Source organism: Furipterus horrens, unplaced genomic scaffold, assembly GCF_987537825.1.
Source record: "Furipterus horrens unplaced genomic scaffold, mFurHor1.1.pri manual_scaffold_1, whole genome shotgun sequence".
In the NCBI taxonomy this organism is placed as follows: domain Eukaryota; kingdom Metazoa; phylum Chordata; class Mammalia; order Chiroptera; family Furipteridae; genus Furipterus; species Furipterus horrens.
The window spans coordinates 40,434,838-40,452,953 of NW_028327171.1; the positions used below are offsets into that span (position 1 = coordinate 40,434,838).

Sequence of the window (18,116 nt, forward strand, 5' to 3'; positions counted from 1 at the left end):
TTCCTTCTTCCCTCATAGATCTTTTCCTCTTCTTTCCCTCCCTTCAGTTTCTCTCTTTCACCTCCTGCTCCTCCTCCAATACCTCAACAAATCATCTTCCACCCCACCCCTACCCCCATCTGAATAGCCCTTTCTCGTAAACTCCTTCATCCTGAGAGAGGTCAAGTGACTTTTGCTTCTCCAAGAACAGAGCCTCTTTAAAGCATCTCTGAGTGTCCTCGCTGCAGTCCCTCTTACATCACACCAGGAACAAAATCTTATTCTTATCTCTTGTGTCATTAGCATCTGCTTTCTGAATTAATCACCTTACAATTGGAGAGGAGTATCCAAAAGAGGAGTCCCTCTCTCCCCCTCTCCCCCTCTCTCTCTCCCTCCCTCCCTCTCTCTCCCTCTCTCTCTCTCTCTCCTTCTCCTGTCTCTCCTGTCTCTTTCTCCCTCCCTCCCTTTCTCTCGCTCTCCCCCTCTCCCCCCCTCCCTCTCTCTCTCCCTCCCTCTCTCTCCCTCCCTCCCTCTCCCCCTCTCTCTCTCCCTCCCTCCCTCTCTCTCCCTCTCCTATCTCTCTGTCTCTCTCTCTTCTCCCCTCCCTCCCTCCCTCCCAAATTATATATAGTGTTGTTAATGGTGTTGTCAGATTGTCATTTAAACCCTTATTGCATTGGAGGAAAAAATAGGATATACAATTTATAATATTATTTGCCCATCATTTTACAAAGAGGATATCATTAATTCTTTTCCCTTGAAATAATCCTTATCCAATTAAAAATTTTTTGATGGAATGCTTGCATTACAAACTGTGAAACTAAGGAAATAAAGACAATAATTTTGTACTCCCCAGACTCCTTACAACTGTGAACACTTAATTCCTCAGTTAAGAAATAGTTTCTTTTGCAGAATCATGGGGCTAGTGAAAGATTTTGGACACAACACAAAATATTAATTTTTATTCTACTTGAAGAACTGAAAATTTGAAAAAAGTCTTCTTTTTTTGTCCTACCAACATAATCAGAACAGGATAATTTTTTGAAATTCCAATTACAGTATTTTCCAATTTTGATTTTGCCCTAGGGGAACCACTATCACGATACCCAATCAGAATGAAACATGTTACCATTTGTAAAACAAGGAAATGTTTCCACTAAGTCACACCTTATTTCTGAGAAGAAATTGTAACCAGTAAAGTAACAACTAAAATTCAAAAACTATCAGGACATATTCAAACCCAAACCAAGAGTTTAAAAAAAACAGAAATGTATTTTCCTTATGAGACAACTGAACAATTCAGATGTTCAGTTCTTACACATAATAAAATAGTGGATACTATGATCATAATAGTATTTCTAGGTAACAAAACTACCAGTAATTAAATAGTACTGATTTATAACCATTCCCCTTGAGATTTTGATATGCAATAGTTTTTGTTTGATTGTTAATTGCACCTCATTTTCAATTCTATAGACCAATATAGTATATTTCCATTTCCCTTCTTATTCCATCTGCTATTCTCCCTAAGCCTCTCCCCTAAGGGAGAACTACTTGGTTTCTATAGTAACTATTACAAACTATTGCTCCTGGGGTGGTAGGAGGAAAGACCAGCAAAAGAAAAGGACTAAATCTGGGTAGTTGGAGCAGAACACATTCTCTGTGTTATTATGAGCTACCAAGAACTTTTTCTGCTTTCCTTTTTGGAAAAGTACTTAGAACTTTTCAGAGTAGCATTTCAAGGCAAGTACATAATATCCCTGTCTCTGACCAATGGTAAGAAATCCCTCTTTGACTTTCCATGGCCATAACTGTCCAGAGGGGATCAGGGTAGTGTACACATCCCATTTAGACAGTAGTGCACAGCATATGATTACTTCTAACTGGAACACAAGCTTTGTCAACTGTCATAAAATAATGTGCTCATTGATCCATTCTGTCCATTTGATATCTAATTCGAAGTTCTATGTAAAATGTATGTGCTGAATCCTAGCTCAGGAATGATGAGAATGTTTCCTATTGGGATTGATTCTCTTACCTAACTCTGGGGAATGCCTGTTTTTATAACAGAACAACAGAAATCCCTTACTGGGAGTGAGAGAAGTGTTTGGGGAATCCTAGAGTGTTTATTCCCAACTTCACTCTCTGGGTAAAAATACCTATTTGCAAAAGGAATGCCTTCTCCTTTAGTACAAGAGGATTAGGACATCTGATCCAGTAGGCAGGGTGGTGTCTGTCAGTTCCGGAAGGATGTCTGAGCCCTCTCTCCCTTTTTAATGTGAGAATTCGAAAGCAGTGGGCAAGTGTGCTAGACCTATCACAGCATTGCTAACAGACAGCCTATTACAGTATTTAATAAAAACAGAAACAGCATGCCTATCATAAGCTAATAATCCTACCTCCTGTGCGCTTTAAAAACAATACGAAGCAGCTCTCACGGAGCTTCAGACAACTAATTTCAAGCATGGCTGTCTAGCGTGCCAGTCACTTCTATTGTCCTTCCAAACTCTTTCAGACATTTTGAGCTGGGAGTATTAAAGCTATGAGTTAGCAAGTGTTGTGACATTAATGGTCCAGAAAAGCTTTAGGCACGAGAGGTAATGATGATTACCGGTGGCTCTTTGGAGGACTGCACTGGATCTGGATCGCTGTCATTAAAAATTAAGCGTGGCTTTTGAGGAAGATGTGACAACTACAGGAGGTAAGATTTGCATGTAAAACAAAGGGATCTGTTGCTGTTTCGTGCTTTTTGTTTGCTGTGTGCCCAGTGGGTCGTGAATTGCAGCCAGGTGCGGAGTGAGAAGCAGGAAAGGGGAGAGAGGGGAGTGGAAAACGGATCTGCTGAGAGCAAAACGCGGTGAATACTATTATGTTTTATGGCAGAAATGCCTCGCGGACAAACTGGCTCCAGGCTTGGCGCCTGCTGAGTGTGCATTCCACGTTGATTTTCCCTTGGAGTAGAATGCTTAGAGGTCATGAGGAAACAGTTAGTTTCTTATCTGCGGTGCCAGATGGACTGTTAGTTGGGCTAAGTGAAGACTTTGGTGGGTGGGGGGGCAAAAAGGTCCAAGAAAAATAAAAAGGAAGCTGTCCTTAAGACTTGAAACCTGTTAGATAAATATTTTTCCCCGTGGGCGATGTGCTGTGATAGCCAGAATTTAATTTTTAAAGGGGGAAATTGAAAGATTACAAGGAATTGCCCTAATAAAGAATTACTTCGTATTTAATCTATTATTAAAGAAAATTGGGTACCTTCGTCCATTTTGCATGCTGAAAGGCTGATCCACACCGTTTGTATGAATGGTTTTGCTAAAGCAGAGAAAGAGTTTTAGACTAAAAGCGGGCTTTCTCTCTGCTCCTGCTTTTGCTTTTCAACAACTGTCAGGGCTGCAGATGAAAATGGTGATTTGTTAGAGATTATGAATTTGGCGGTTTCTCTTTTTCTTTTCTTCTTTTTTTTAATGAAAGGTGTAAAAGCACAATTCTCCTTGAAAGATGAAGGGGCATTTGGGTTCCAAGGTCCAGTGGATAATGAGTAGATTTGCAGAGGAACTTATACTGCTTTGTACTTTATTAGGGGATCCGTGTAGTTCAGTCAAAGAAGGAAATGTCAGGAAATCACCGGCTGAGATTTTTAAAGCAAAATGCAATGATTAAAAATGAATGTTTCCACAACTTGATCTATGGTGCAAGTTTCAGTATTTGTCATTGCACATGACCCTCAATGTGAAGTGGCAGAAACATAGTGAGTGAATTTCTCCATGCTGTTGTGTTATTTCCCTGACAGACTTCACAAACTCTGAGATGTAAATATGCTGCTTTAGATTTTAAAAAATGCTGTGTTCCAGTGCATTGACTTAGTTATAATGAATGAAAAAGATTCATAGAAAAATTGTATATTTTAAAAAGAATATAACAACCTTCTAAAAGTTCAATGTTAATGCAGCACTGACTAGAAATAAAAGTGAATGATAATTACAGTATGTTTGTTTTAAATACTGGAATTAAAGTTAAGTGGGTTTTTTCTCTGGTGCAGTTGAGTTTGTACATTTGTGAGCTTCTGTATATATACTGCCATTCACATTTAAAGTTGAAATTGTTGCCTTATAGTGTATGGCACCTATGCTTAAAGTTGTGTGTCTATTTTCCTAATAGGGTGATGAAAATTACTGAAACTCTCTTTGCTAGACTTTATGTGACCAAGATCACATATCCATGAAATAACTGGATAGAATTTCTAATACAATTGATGGCTATGACATGTGTCCAGTGGAATGTGTGACCTTGACCTTGTAAAGTCCCATTATCTAGCCAATTGCATTAACCAGTCAAGAACCCATGTATAGAGAGCTCACAGTACACAAACAGAAACACACACACACACACACACACACACACACACACACACACACATGTTATTTACAATGGACAGATTACAACTGAATGTTATTTCTATTGTTTTCATTAATTTCACTTATTTGAAAATAACTTTCACTGTCTCTGGTCTTACCAATATATTCTGAATCTAATCACATCAATCATTTATTATAGAAGCAATTTGTGCCATAAAAGTTATCAACAGGAGAAATCATTTTGCTGTGGTCATTGCTCATAACACTTTACTGATAAACTAAAATGACTTTTCACAATTTTCACAGATTTATGGGAAAAGTTCCTATACTAAATCTTGATTTCATATATGTCTAGACTAGACCCCTACAGCATGAAAAATATAGGAGGCAATTTTGTTGTTGTTGTTTGCAAGCTGTAGGGAAAGCCAAACCAACTAATTTAGTCAAAACAATCCACCTGGTGTCACAAATTAATTTTGTTACCTATTTACATTGATGAGTATCAATCAGAGCATTTTCAGATATTCTTGCCTTTCAGTTTATGCTACATCTAGTAATAAAAAACCAGCAATTATCCAGCTATACAGAAAGCAACTCTGAAGTCTACTCTGATATAAAAAATAGGCAAAGCTTTAGTCTCTTGTTTTCTCAGTGCCCAAGGGTAGCACAGTCATCATTCAGTCACCAAGACAAAAGTCACCAAGTCCAGAATTGTCCTTGTTCTATGTCTCGCACACATACAGTCATCATTCTACTTTTATTGGTAGATTTCGGGCCAGACATTTCACAAACTAACCCAATGTTCTCTTTTATCATCTCTCTCTTCTCATCAAAATACGATGAAAAAGAACCTTCCAAATATATTCCTGCTATTATATCAAATAAAAAGCAGACTGCAACAAGGTATATGCAATATAATCCTAATTTTAATATATACCTGTGTATGAAAAAACAAGAGAAAGATATGTACTATTTTATTCTCAGTATTCATCTGTAGGTTTCTTAATTTTTTCAAAGCAGGCATTGCATTAATAGTCACAAGAATACTAACATCATTAATGTTTATATCTCCTTTCCCAACCATGTTGCCCATGTCTTCACCTCAAATTCCAAACTCAACTGTTGGTCCAAGAAACACTGAGCAGAAATGCCATGCCCCTATCAAACCCCCTTCTTCCTTGAGTTTTCTGGCACATTATGAAAAACTTGGCATCGTCCTTTCTCACAGGCTGAGTCTTACGTCTTAATTCAGGTTTTCTAGAAAAGATTTGTATGTATGTGTATGTAATTCTCCTTACTTTATAGATAGATAATATTTCAGTCTCCTTTTCTGGCTCATTATCTCCTAAATATTTAAATGCTGGAATGTTCTGTGGCTCAACTATAAATCTCTTCTTTATCTATACTTACTCCCTAAATGAGGTCAATCTAGTCTTAAGACCTTAAGAACTATCCATACATAAGCAGCTCACAAACTCTAATCCCTAAATTGGACTTTCTCCCCAACCTACATACTTACATATTCAATTATCTACATAATATTTTCACATAAATGTATTCTAGGCATTACACACAACATATTCACAATCACATTTTATAATTTCCACACAAATGTCCTCCTCCCATATTTTCTCCCATGCATATAAAATGGAAACTCAGTTCTTCCATTTGCTCAGAAGAAAAATCTTGAAGTCCTCTTTGAATCTTCTATTCCCTTCAATGTCACAGAAAGTCCCATTGTTTCTACCTTCAAACTGTAGCTAGAATTCAATACTCATTATGCCACTGCTACCACTCTGGGCAAGTTACCACCGACTCTCAGATTATTGCATGTATCTTCCCCATTGATCTCTTGCTTCTGCCTACCCCTGCTCTCATGCACGCATTTTAGTCTATCCAACACCAGTGGTCATTTCAAAACTGAGGTTAAATCATAATATCTCCTGCTGAAAAGCCTCTCACATCTTCCCATCTGACTACAGATAAAAGCCAGATCCTTACAGTGGCCCACAGGCCATATGTGATCAGCCCAGGTTCCTCCCTGGCTCTTCTGCTGCCTGTACCCCTTTGGCACTCCACTGCAGCCACACTGGCCTCCTGCCTGCTTCTCAAACCTGCCCTGCTCTCAAGCCTCAGGGCCTCTGACTTTGCTGTGTCTGCTGCCTGGGAAATTTTCAGTATCTCACTTTCTTCAGGTCTCCACCAAATGTCACGTCATCAGAGGAGAGTTCTCTGAGAACCATATTTCAAATTGCACCCTCTTTTCTCCATAGAGTATCAAATTATCCCCCCACATATCATATATTAAGTTTTTATTGTCTGTCTTTCTCTTTGCTGCTAGAATGTATATCAGTTGTCAAATGAATGAATAAACTGATGAATGTAGGAATTTAATGCTTTTTTTCCCCATTAAAATCCATTGGCAACATTAGGCTCAAAGCATAAGTTTTTCAACCTCAGGGCCAAAGCTCTGTGTCATAGCACCCTGTTACTTTTTCAAAACAGAAAGATACTGAACACCTTGAAAAAAGTCAAGGAGATTTACCGAGATGATTATTTTTTCTCCTCTCTACATAAGAGAGAAAAAAATTACATCACTGATTCCAATCTATGTCAAAGCAAATAAAAATTCAATTGACCCAAATTTGATCTTATCCAAAAGATCATTTCTTTTTCAAAATGATATCTTCACAAATTTATATCAATGACTATGGGCATAAATAAGAGAAGAGATGGAAAAAGCAGGTTGGAAATTACAGTTGGGGTCAATACCCCTTTTGTGAGCATACAAGCCCCAGTAGCCTGTGTGGCAATAGGAATCAATCAATAATAATCAATAAATATACTGTTCATTTGCATTAATATATTGCTTACAAAATCAGCATGGTTAGTGTCATAGTCTGGTTAACAGTGACTGCTCTACCACCTATAAGGTATATGTTTTCAAATAATTAAAGTATAACAAAATAATCCTATTGTACAAATTGAGCATGGATAATAATGCTCAATATTTCTAGAATGTTCTATAATCCAGGGAGGTAATGTGATATGAAAAGGACATAGCATCTAAGATAAGCTTTAAGAACAAAGGGACATGGTCTGAATCTCATCTTTGTACTTCATAGCTATGTGACCATGGGTAACTTTTTACAATCTTATCATGCCTCAGTTTCCCCACTGGTAATTGGTGATAGTAATACTTCCCTCTTTGGGTTGAAGATTAAATGTGATTATTGTATGATAATACTTGGCACAGGGAAAAGGCTTAAAAAGTAATAATGTTCTCACTGTCATTGTCATTTAATCTTCACAGTATGCCTGAGTAGCAGATATTATACTTTCCAATGAACAGATAAGAAAACTAAGGTGTAGAAAAGTTAACCAAATTGCTCAAGGTCAAAGAACTAGTAAGCTATTGAAATTTACTTTCCCTTCAGCTATAAAGAGTCTTGATAAATAGAATGTCAGATTAACCATCTTTAATGTATTTAATGACTACAGGCTGCCAGTGATTAGAGGAATTTTTTTAAGGAGAGGGTCTAAAGAAAATATTTCCTCTGTGAACAATGCAGGAGGCTTATGGATTCCTTCCCTAAAAAAAGTAGACTTAAGCTTCTGTGAAGCAACTTAAATGGCAGCTAATTTATTCATTAAGAAAACCTCAACCTTTTAGACATGCAGTATGTATACTGTAGCATCAAGGCACCAGCTTCACTAGAGCTGAAGACCTGCCCCTTGCCAGTTCTCTAAGCCTTGCTGAGCTTCTCTTTCTTCAGCAGAAATGTAGATGGTAATAGTACATCACTCAAGGAGTTTTGAGGATTAAATGAGGTAATCTGTGCATAACTGTTAGCACCGTGCTTGGCACAAATTAAGTGCATAATCCATATTACCTATCAGCACCTTAACTATTATTATCTAGGATGAAACTTTAAACATCATAAATATATTACAACACTGAGAGATTTGGTTTAAATATCTCCTTTAGTTCTTATTTCTTAATATGGCATGTCTCTAAGTTCATTCAAGAGATATCATTTAAAAGTTATTTAATTACCAAGACATTCAAGGTATTTGAGCACCTGGCCAGCCCCAGAAACAGAATTTCTTGAACTGTGTGACATTTCATTGTTTCTTATTAGACCCAAAATAAAAGAGGCAATTCTGGAAAAACCAAGAAAATGTCTGCTTTCCTGAGATAACCAAATTTTATGGATTCATATTAAAAAAAACTTGAACCAAGTGCCTTTCCTCAACCTTGTCAGGTTCTTGTTTCAACATTTCCTGTCCTCATCCTGCCTATGACTGCATGGGATGAATTACTGATAAACTGACCATAAATGAATGCATCACCATATAACATGACTTCAGTGCCAGGTGTGCGTGAAATTGACAGTTAGCTTCATCAGTTATTCTAGATTTAACATTATGAATTTCTTAATGCAAAGGCATTCACTTTCATTTAATTGCTCAATAAAATCAGCACCTCCAGAAAAACTACTGGGAAACACAAATACTCAGCTACTATATAGCCTAAACTTCCCTTAATGAGTTCTGAACTTCATCCTGTAACAAACAACTTCTCATATTTCAAACTCTTGAAGACTGATTTGTGTTGCTAATGACTGTATTTGTGTGGGTGTTTTCTTTAATATTTTGTCATTTCCCAAATCTAACTCTGTAAGTGCAAATATTTATATTCCTTCATTATTTTCAGAAGCATTAAAGAAGCTACAAAACTGCTATTCTCTGTAGCATTTGCGATCTTACTCCCTGACATGTGTTATCAGTTTGGCTCAAATAAACTCTTATAAAAGCTTTTAAAATAAGTAAATATAATACATATACCAATTATGGCATAAAGGTAAGCAGAGGGTGGGGGGTTTTGGACAAAGGGACCTATATAGTAGTAAGGTGTCTACATTTCACTTGAAGTGATGTAATATTAACACTCCCTACCTGTGAAAGTTTAGGTATGTACATTGTAAGCCATGGAGCAACTATAAAAAAGAGAGAGAGAGAGAGAGCTATATTCAAAAAGGCAATATATACATTAAAATTTAATATTAAAAATATTCAAACAATTAAAAAGAAGGCAGGAAAGTAAGAACAGAAAAAAGTAAGGAAAATCAGAAAACAAATAATAAAATAATAGGCCTAAATCCAACCCTATAAATAACTACATTAAATGTAAATCATCTAAACATCACAATTTAAAGAAGAGATCATCAGATTGGAATTTTTTAAAAAGACCTAACTATGAGTTGTCTACAAGTTAATCATTTTAAAGATAACAACATAGAAAGATGAATAAAAAGGTGGGAAAAGATATATCGCAGAAAAACTAATAAAAAATGCTAGGATGTCTATCGTAATGTGAGAAAAATAGATTTTAAAACAAGGATATTATAAGAGACAAGGAGAAATAGTACATAATGATAAAAAGAGTCAATTAATCAAAAACATATCATTCTAGCCCTGGCTGGTGTGGGCTGAGTGTTCCATTCCCACAGTAGTGAGTGTGTTACATGCCAACTCCTGGCAACCCTATGAATGCATGATGTTCACAATGTCCTGTCCTCAACAGCCCCGCCCAGCTCCTGCAGACTCATGCCTATAGCTTCTTTATGGATTCAGTCCTTCTCCTATTTGGTCTTCCTCTTTTCTTGCTGCCTCCTATTTTTCCCATCGTTGTTCTCTTTTCCATAGGACCCTGCCTTTACAGATGTGCCTGGAGTAGGATAGCTTCAGTTTGTCATTTTTGCTTCCAAAAATGTTTTAGGCATAATTTGCTTTAAGACTCACTTTTTCATCTTTCTGGAAGTCCAGAGTATTCATAGAACTTTTCTTCAACACCATATTTCAAGTAAATCAGTTATTTTCCTGGCAGCCTTCTTCACTGTCCAATTTTTGCACCTGTACATAGTAATTGGGAATACAAGAGTATGGATGGTATTAGACTTGGTCTCTAATGACACATCTTTGCTTTTGGTGATGTTTCCTAATTGTTCTGTTGCCTTCACAGATTTTCAAAGTTTGATATTTTTTTATAAAAATCTTCACAAGGTATTGCTCTCTTTTGCTACAAGAATACTCTGTGCATAGCTCTACCATGGCCCTTAGCACACTCTTCTGATCTTTGGTTCACTAATCTGCTCCCCTCCTCCCCAATTAAATTATAAGTCCCTGGAGGTCAAGGACTGGGTCATAGTCATTGCAGTATTTTCACTGCCTAGCAGAGTTCTTGGCAGTAGTTAATGCTCAATAACTATTTCTTGAATGAGTTCAATCAGTGATATATATATATATATATATATATATATATATATTCAATACTAGATGTCTTAGTGTCCAGTTTGACCTGAAGGTAAATGACCAAGTGGACAAATAAATCATGCACTTCAGAAATAGTGCTGCATAGGAATATTATAATGACTTTATAATGATCAAGCCTTGGACCTGCCATATGATTACTAACTTCTCATTCACCTGTTCTCTCACCTCTCTTCTTCACATTCTCAAGCACACATCAGATGCTTTTTTTGACAGTTTCCCCATCCCTTCCTCTCTACTCTGTGTCCAGAGCTGTTACCCTCTTTTTGTAAAGACCATGGCGGGGCCTTTCATTCAAAGCTAAGTTTAAGTCTGACAGCCTCGGACAGCAAATGGCTAAGCCCCCTCCTCATCAAAGCTAGGGTGACAGATGAGCCTGGGTGAGAATTTCAGCTCAGGGGGAGGGGAGGGAATAAATCAGCTGTCAAAATGTCAAGCCTGCTGACTTCCTAGGAAAGAAAGAGAAGATGCTTATATCACTAGACAGGAGGGCTTTGGTTTACATTTGCTAGCATTTGTACTAAACAGGGAAAATGTCAGATGAATCCCACATGCAAGTGTCTTGTCATCGTGGTGTTTCCCTGAGTATGAAATTAAAACTCCAGAATATTCTGGACATGGGAGCTCATTTTCAGTTTTCAAAAAAATCCATTCAAATTGTAAAATAGTATAGGTGGGCAAGTAAAATACGTAACTTAATTTTAAAGTATACTTTTTAGCCCAGATAAATAGGTTGCAAACTCCTTGAGAGTACTGTTTTTATAATTCTTGGGTGAATCAAACTATATTAAATATATACAGTTTTTAAAAATAACTTTTTGGGTGATATACACTCTCCTCTTCACAGTGTTCCCTGAGATAAAGGCATATTAGGTAAGTCAAGTAAATTTTTTATTGTTATTTACAAGGCTGCTTGACTGGCAATGTAGGGGTCTAGAAGCCACACAAAGCTTAAATTCACTGAATTTCCTTTGTAGGGGAGATAGGGCTCTTATGGAAGAAGAAAGAAAGGAGGATTTGTGAGTCCTGATCTTGCCTGTTCATTCACAGAATCATCTTCTTCACAGACTTTCTTTGATTAGAAATGATTTATGAAACCAATCCACATAGGCTTCTATCAAAGGAAGATTCAACTTGGAACTTGGACAAAATACAGCTCTTACTACATACACTGCATATGTCTGGGGAATTCCACTGTCCTCTGTACGTAGTTCAGGACTTTATAAATAATGACTCTGGTTTTGTCAGACTTTTTAAGTCTCTTTTTTTATTATCAAAATTTTCACTCCAAACCTGATAAAGGTCAAGTGCCTGACTCTATAACTCTTATCCACAAAGGTAAAGTGTCTTTCAAAGTGAAACTCTGAGAAATTTAAAAAATAAGCAGCAATTTATATGTAAATCTAGCTTCTTTCTTGCTTTGCATAGATGCAGAGGATCATTCTGGTACTGCCATATAAGGCACTTTATAAGAAAGAGAGAAAAGCAATTGGTAAATCTTGCCCATGAGATAATTCTTAAATGTCTTGAGTCTGGCTTTGCATAAGCATCTGAAAATTTCTGACCATGTGAACAATTTGTAGCTCCATCAAGCTAAAGTATAATTTATTTCCTTAGAGGGACTGTATTTGGATTTTTTAAAATTTCCTAGTATAGTCCAAGTGTAGAAAGTAAGGTAGGAAAAGCAACCAGCCAAAAGAAAGGAATACCTAACTTCAGAGGCAAAAATGATAAAAATGATGGGTCAAGTTTCCTTTTGTCTGTGGTGATAATCAATTGACTCATGTAACTTCACTTCCCAGCGGTTTTATTCAATCCTGTGTGGTGCTTGGGAACAACCATATGGGGCTCTCTGTGTAGACAACTCAGGGTAATCATTTTAACAGCATAAAAATAGAACAGCACAGGAATCAATTCTCTGTTGGAATGAATCAAAAGAAAAGCTGAGAGAGAGAAATAGAGTTTATAGTAGTCCCTCTCTATATTGCGGTTCACTTATTGCAGCCTCACTGTATCGTGGGATTTTTAAAAATATTATATTTAATTATTTATCATGGACTTTTTTTTGCTATAAGGTTAAGAAGGGACTGGGAACAGTTTATAAGTGTGTGGGAAGGGTTTATAAAGCCTTAAAATATATATAAATACTAAAATAAATGTAAGCTTCCTACTTCGTGGATTTTCACCTGTCGCAGGGGCTCTAGAACGTAATACCTGAGATAAGTGAGGGAATACTGTATACCTAAAAGAGTAAGAAGGCTTATATAATATGTTAACAAACTTGAGAATATCTTTTTGGGTGTGGGAAGGATAACAATAGCCTTGGTACAGAGAACACCGGCTAGAGAAGGTCTATTGCAACCTCTTTGTCAGTCTTCTTGGTTTAATTCTCCATTGACAAGTAAGTTTAGTGCCTACAGGACTGAAACTGGAAAAAAAATGGTATAAAGAAAATAGGAGTTGTGCTCTGAGTTATATGCCTACATGAAAAGCTGCCTCGAGTGCAATTTGATTTCAGATGGTGCTTCATTTATTAGAAGATTCTTCCCCTAGACCTATGAATGTGCTTAAGTGTCCACATTATTTTTTAAAAATCTCTTCTCCATTCTGCTACTCTTTAGTTGATCAGTACCCATTTCACATCTACATTCATTCAATTTTTCACTCATTTGTTCATCAAATATTTATTCAACATCTATGGACTAGGTACCATGATGGGTATTGAGGTCACAATGTTGAGCCAAAGCAGAAATGAGCTGCTCCTCATCAACTATGAGGTGACAGTCCTGGATGAGAAAGACACTGTTCAACTGTTCACACAAATAAATGTGAAGTTACAAATGTAATAAGTGCTAAAAGATTATTTAATCAAAGACATTAATATAGTCAATGATGGCAGGGAAAGCTTTTCCGAGGGAGATATAACTGAGATGCTAAATAAAGAAACATAAATGTGGGGGTGGGGAAGCATGTGTGAAACCAGCAGGAATTAGAGGAGAAGCTTTCAAGGCAAAGAAAAAAGCATGTACAAAGGCTAAAGCATGGCACTTTTACTTACTCAACAGCTACCAAGTGGTGTGTGTGTGTGTGTGTGTGTGTGTGTGTGTGTGTGTGTGTGTGTAGAGAGAGAGAGAGAGAGAATTTCCTGTCCTTATGGAGCTTGCATTCTAGTGAAAAGCAATCAATAAAAAATTAGTAAATGAGGACTTCTGGCCAAGATGGAGGCCTAGACTGACACGCTCTGTCTCCCTCCACAACTAAGAAGGAATACAACTACTGCAAAACCAGAAATAACCAGAAGTTCCAGAAAATAAAGCTACATGGAAGTCCAACATATGAAGTTATAAACAAGTGGTGCTCATCTGGATGGGTAGGAGGGGTGAAGCCAGGGTGGAGAGGTCAAGCTGTGCTGGTGGTGGTGGCAGCAGCAACGGTGGTAACGGCGGCAACAGCAACAGGATGGCGGTAAGCACAGACACCCATATTTAAAAAGAGGCGAGAAACACCTGGGGAGCACCCTCTGCTGCAGACCAGACCCATCAGCTTGCAATTCCAATACCAGGGAAAGCAGACTCCCATTGCCTCAGACTGTGAAGGCCGGAGGGAGCGGGGATGGAGGAAGAAGCTCCTGGTCTCTCAGCAGAGAGTAAACAGCAAGAATCCATCTTGGATCCTCACCCCTACACAAAACGCCATAGCATAGTGAGAAGGATCACCCAGTAGTGACAAGTGCACGGGGCTCTGCCCCCTATAGCATAGGAGGTGTGACAGCCCCATCCAGGAAGCAAAGGTAAACACAAAACTGTCAGGATGGCACAGATCATGATAGAGATCCCAGTCACACAGCTGACCAGACAGCAAATATCTAATCTAACAGATCAGCAGATAGGAAATCTTTCCAAACACCATTCAGAGCTTTGGTTATACAAATGCATACAGATCAGACAGCAGATCTTAAACAAGATGGTGAAGGAATGAAGTCTAGTCCTGCTGAAATGAACAAAAACATATATGAAACAAGTGGTGAGGAAAAGAAAACCAGGGAGCAAGTCAACAAATCGGAACATAGGGTAGGAACAAACAAACAGTGCAGAAAGAGGAAATGAAAAGTGAGGAAAATGAGGAGAGGCTCAGAAACCTATGAGACAGCTATAAGCGGGCCAACATCCAAATCATAGGGTTGCCAGATGAAGAAGATCTAGAAATTGAAAAATTATGTGAAAAAATAATGAAGCATAACTTCCCTAACTTGGGGAAGAAGATAGACTTACAGGTCCAGGAAGCACAGAGAGTTAAAAAAAAAACTGGACCCAGGGAGAACCACACCAAGACACATTATCATCAAAATGTCAAAAATTAAGGATAAAGAGAGAATCTTAAAAGCAGCAAGAGAGAAGAGAATTACTTACAAAGAGGCTCCAGTAAGATTATCAGCTGATTTCTCAAAAGAAACTCTGTAGGCAAGAAGGGACTGGAAAGAAATATTCAAAGTAATGAAAAGCAAAAACCTACCACCATGATTACTCTATCCAGCAAAGCTGTCATTCAGAATAGAAGGGCAGAGAAAGTGCTTCTGGACAAAGTAAAGCTGAAGGGGTTCATCAGATCCAAACCACTGTTATATGAAATGTTAAAGGGACTTGTTTAGGAGAAGGAGGATCAAAACTATGAACATTAAAATGAAAACTGTATCACAACAACCAACAACAGAAGCTAGGGAATTGAAACAAAGGTAAACTAAGTAGGCAAGGAGAGTGGAAAAAGAATTATATGTATGGGGAACATATTGGGGGGAGGTCAGCTGGGAGGGGAGCATAAAGGGAAGGAGATGGTATAGGAATTAAAAGCACAGTAGGAGGGAGTGGAGTAGACAAGAAGATGTTTAGAAGAACTATATGCACAACCAGTGGGCATGGACTAAGATCGGGGGACAACTGGAGGGAGAGAGGTTACTGGGTGGAGGGGAACAAAGGGAGAAGAAATTGGGACAACTGTAACAACATAATCAATAAAGAACATTAAAAAAATTAATAAATGAGATTTTTTTTAAAGCCTGTCATAGAGTGTAGATGAGAACAGTGCCTCTGATAGAGGGCCAACATGGCTAGAGGGCAGGAGTCGAATGGCATGTGATTAAACACAAGCCTTGAGAGGCAGAAAAGAACCCAACTAGGTAAAACCTTACAAGTCAGGTTAAGTTTGCCATCCAAGCTATTAATCAGAGTACTGGCAAGATATTTGTGCTTTTCAAAGGTAAGTCTGCTGCAATGTGATTATCAAAATGGAGAAGAGCAAGGGTGGATGCAGAGAAGCCAGTTGAAAAGCTACTGCAGAAATCCAGATGATGGTACCTTTGACCAGGATGCAGTGGGACAGCAGAAAAGTGGCCAGAAGAAAAGGTGTTCGGGAAGTCTATCAGAGAGTAGGTGGGTAAACAAAAAGGAAATTTTAGGGACAGTTTTAGACTTCTTACTTGAATGATGGGATAGTTAATGAGGTTATGGAAAACTGGAGCGTGACTAGAGTTCCCTCTCATCAAAAAACACTTTGAAGTTGTCTATACTTACTGCCTCACTTCCTTGCATTTCCATTGCTTTTTAAGGCACTAGTGTACAAACTCTAGACATACTAATTCCTGCCATGGCCCTCTTCACCCTTTCCAAGAATCTCTTTATCACCGTATTTGTCTTTTTTTACAGTCCTCATGACCCTTGATTATCTACAGCATGCAAAACTATGGATCTCTCTCTCTCTCTGATGATAAAGATACAGATACAGATATAGATATAGAATTATGATTTACTTCCAAGGTCCCCTCCTACCTTACAATTCTTCTCTTTCTTTTCTCTTCATGGGGTCCTTTCTTTCTTATTTTTTCACACTTTTTCAGTTATTGAAAGTATTATCTCACCTACATCCCAACCATCTCTCCAGCTGTGACATTACTCCCCAACCCAGCTCCTATCGCCTGCTACCTAGTATAAATTTTCCTGTGGCTGCCATATTTACATGTCAAAATTTACTTGACAAAACTAAACTCTTGTTAAAATCTAATAAATCCACTCTGCCTCATGTTTCTATTTGCTGTGCAACTGATCACCCAGGTTTTAAAGCCAACAATTGTCTTTGAAACTTCCTCCAACTACAGACCGAATTGGCTAGAGTCCTACAGATTCTTCCTTCGGAATATCTTTTGCACGTGTGCCTTTATTCCTCCCTATATAAACATAGCCCTTCCATTCTCACCTTCTCACACATTGGCTATTATGATAGTTTGCTAATTAACCTTGTAACTAGTCTGATTTTTTTCAAAATGCTGCCCTCAAATCCCCTGCACAGGAATTACCTGGGAAGTCTTTTAAAAATATATATCAATTCATGTGACTTGTATTTAATCAGAATCTTTTTTCTATAAGACCTGGAAATTTAACAAACAACCGAGGTAGATCTATCATACACAAATTTTGAGAAAAACTGCTCTAATCTTTTCCTACCTCTGTTTTCTTTTACATGATCCTTTCTGATGAATAGTTCCATGACCTTGATCATGGATCTTCTCTAATCACAACCCCTTAGCGGCTCCCCCTTAAATAAAGTTTCCCAGGACCAGACATCACAATCCTCCAATATGTGTTGTCCAGATAAATTTCCAGCTTAATCTTTACTTCCCTCTTTCACCCTGTGTTACAACTGAGCTATACTACTTGCCACTCCTAAAATATACCTATCAGATCCTCATGTCTCTGTCTCTTGGCCTAACTCTTTAAAACATCCAAGAAAATGCTCTTTCCCCTTTCCTTTTCACCTGTCAAACTTCTATAAACTCTCCAATGGTCCCTCCTGTGTAAAACCTTCTCTTACTCCTCTCTCCATTTTTCCTTTTTTCTTTCCATTCCTTGACCTTCAGGCTAGAAAGGACCTCTCCAGTCTCTGGAGTCTTTCAGCCTATTTTACCTTTTGCTTATCACATAGTTATACACATACATTACTTTCTTTTTCTTTTCCCTTCTATTTACAAATATCATGAAGAGAGGAAGTATATTTTATGAAAAGACAGATTTATGGAATAGAAATAAAGTTGACATGGGTTAAAATCCATCTAGTGTATGTCCTCTAACAAATTATGTAACTTTTCTGAGTTTTCTCTCTATTTGTTAAGTGGGATAATGTCACTTACATTATAGGGTTTTGTATATCTTATAAGTTATTTAAGTTGACTGTCTTGTCAAAAGTCAACCCATGGGAAATTGCCTATATTCAATTATTGTCATCTACAAAATATTGGAAATTTTATACCTAGTAGTCTTCTGTATTTTAGTACACTTTGCTTTAAAATATTGTGTTCCATGCTATCCTTTGCATCCACTTGCCCATTAAAAACATATTTATAAATTATATGAATATAAAAATGTTATCACTATTATCCTGAAGAGATGATTAGAGAGAACTGCA

General features: G+C 37.5%; 1 protein-coding gene across 1 annotated transcript in view; it reads left to right on the top strand.

The window, feature by feature from the left end:
• The first annotated feature begins 2,390 nt into the window (after window positions 1–2,390).
• The window catches only part of KCNMB2 (potassium calcium-activated channel subfamily M regulatory beta subunit 2), a 230,726-nt gene continuing 215,000 nt past the window's right edge, over window positions 2,391–18,116 (top strand). Inside the window, exon 1 of the mRNA XM_090277983.1 lies at window positions 2,391–2,680. The gene's annotated coding sequence lies outside the window, so the exon portion shown is untranslated. The remainder of the gene's footprint in view (window positions 2,681–18,116) is intronic.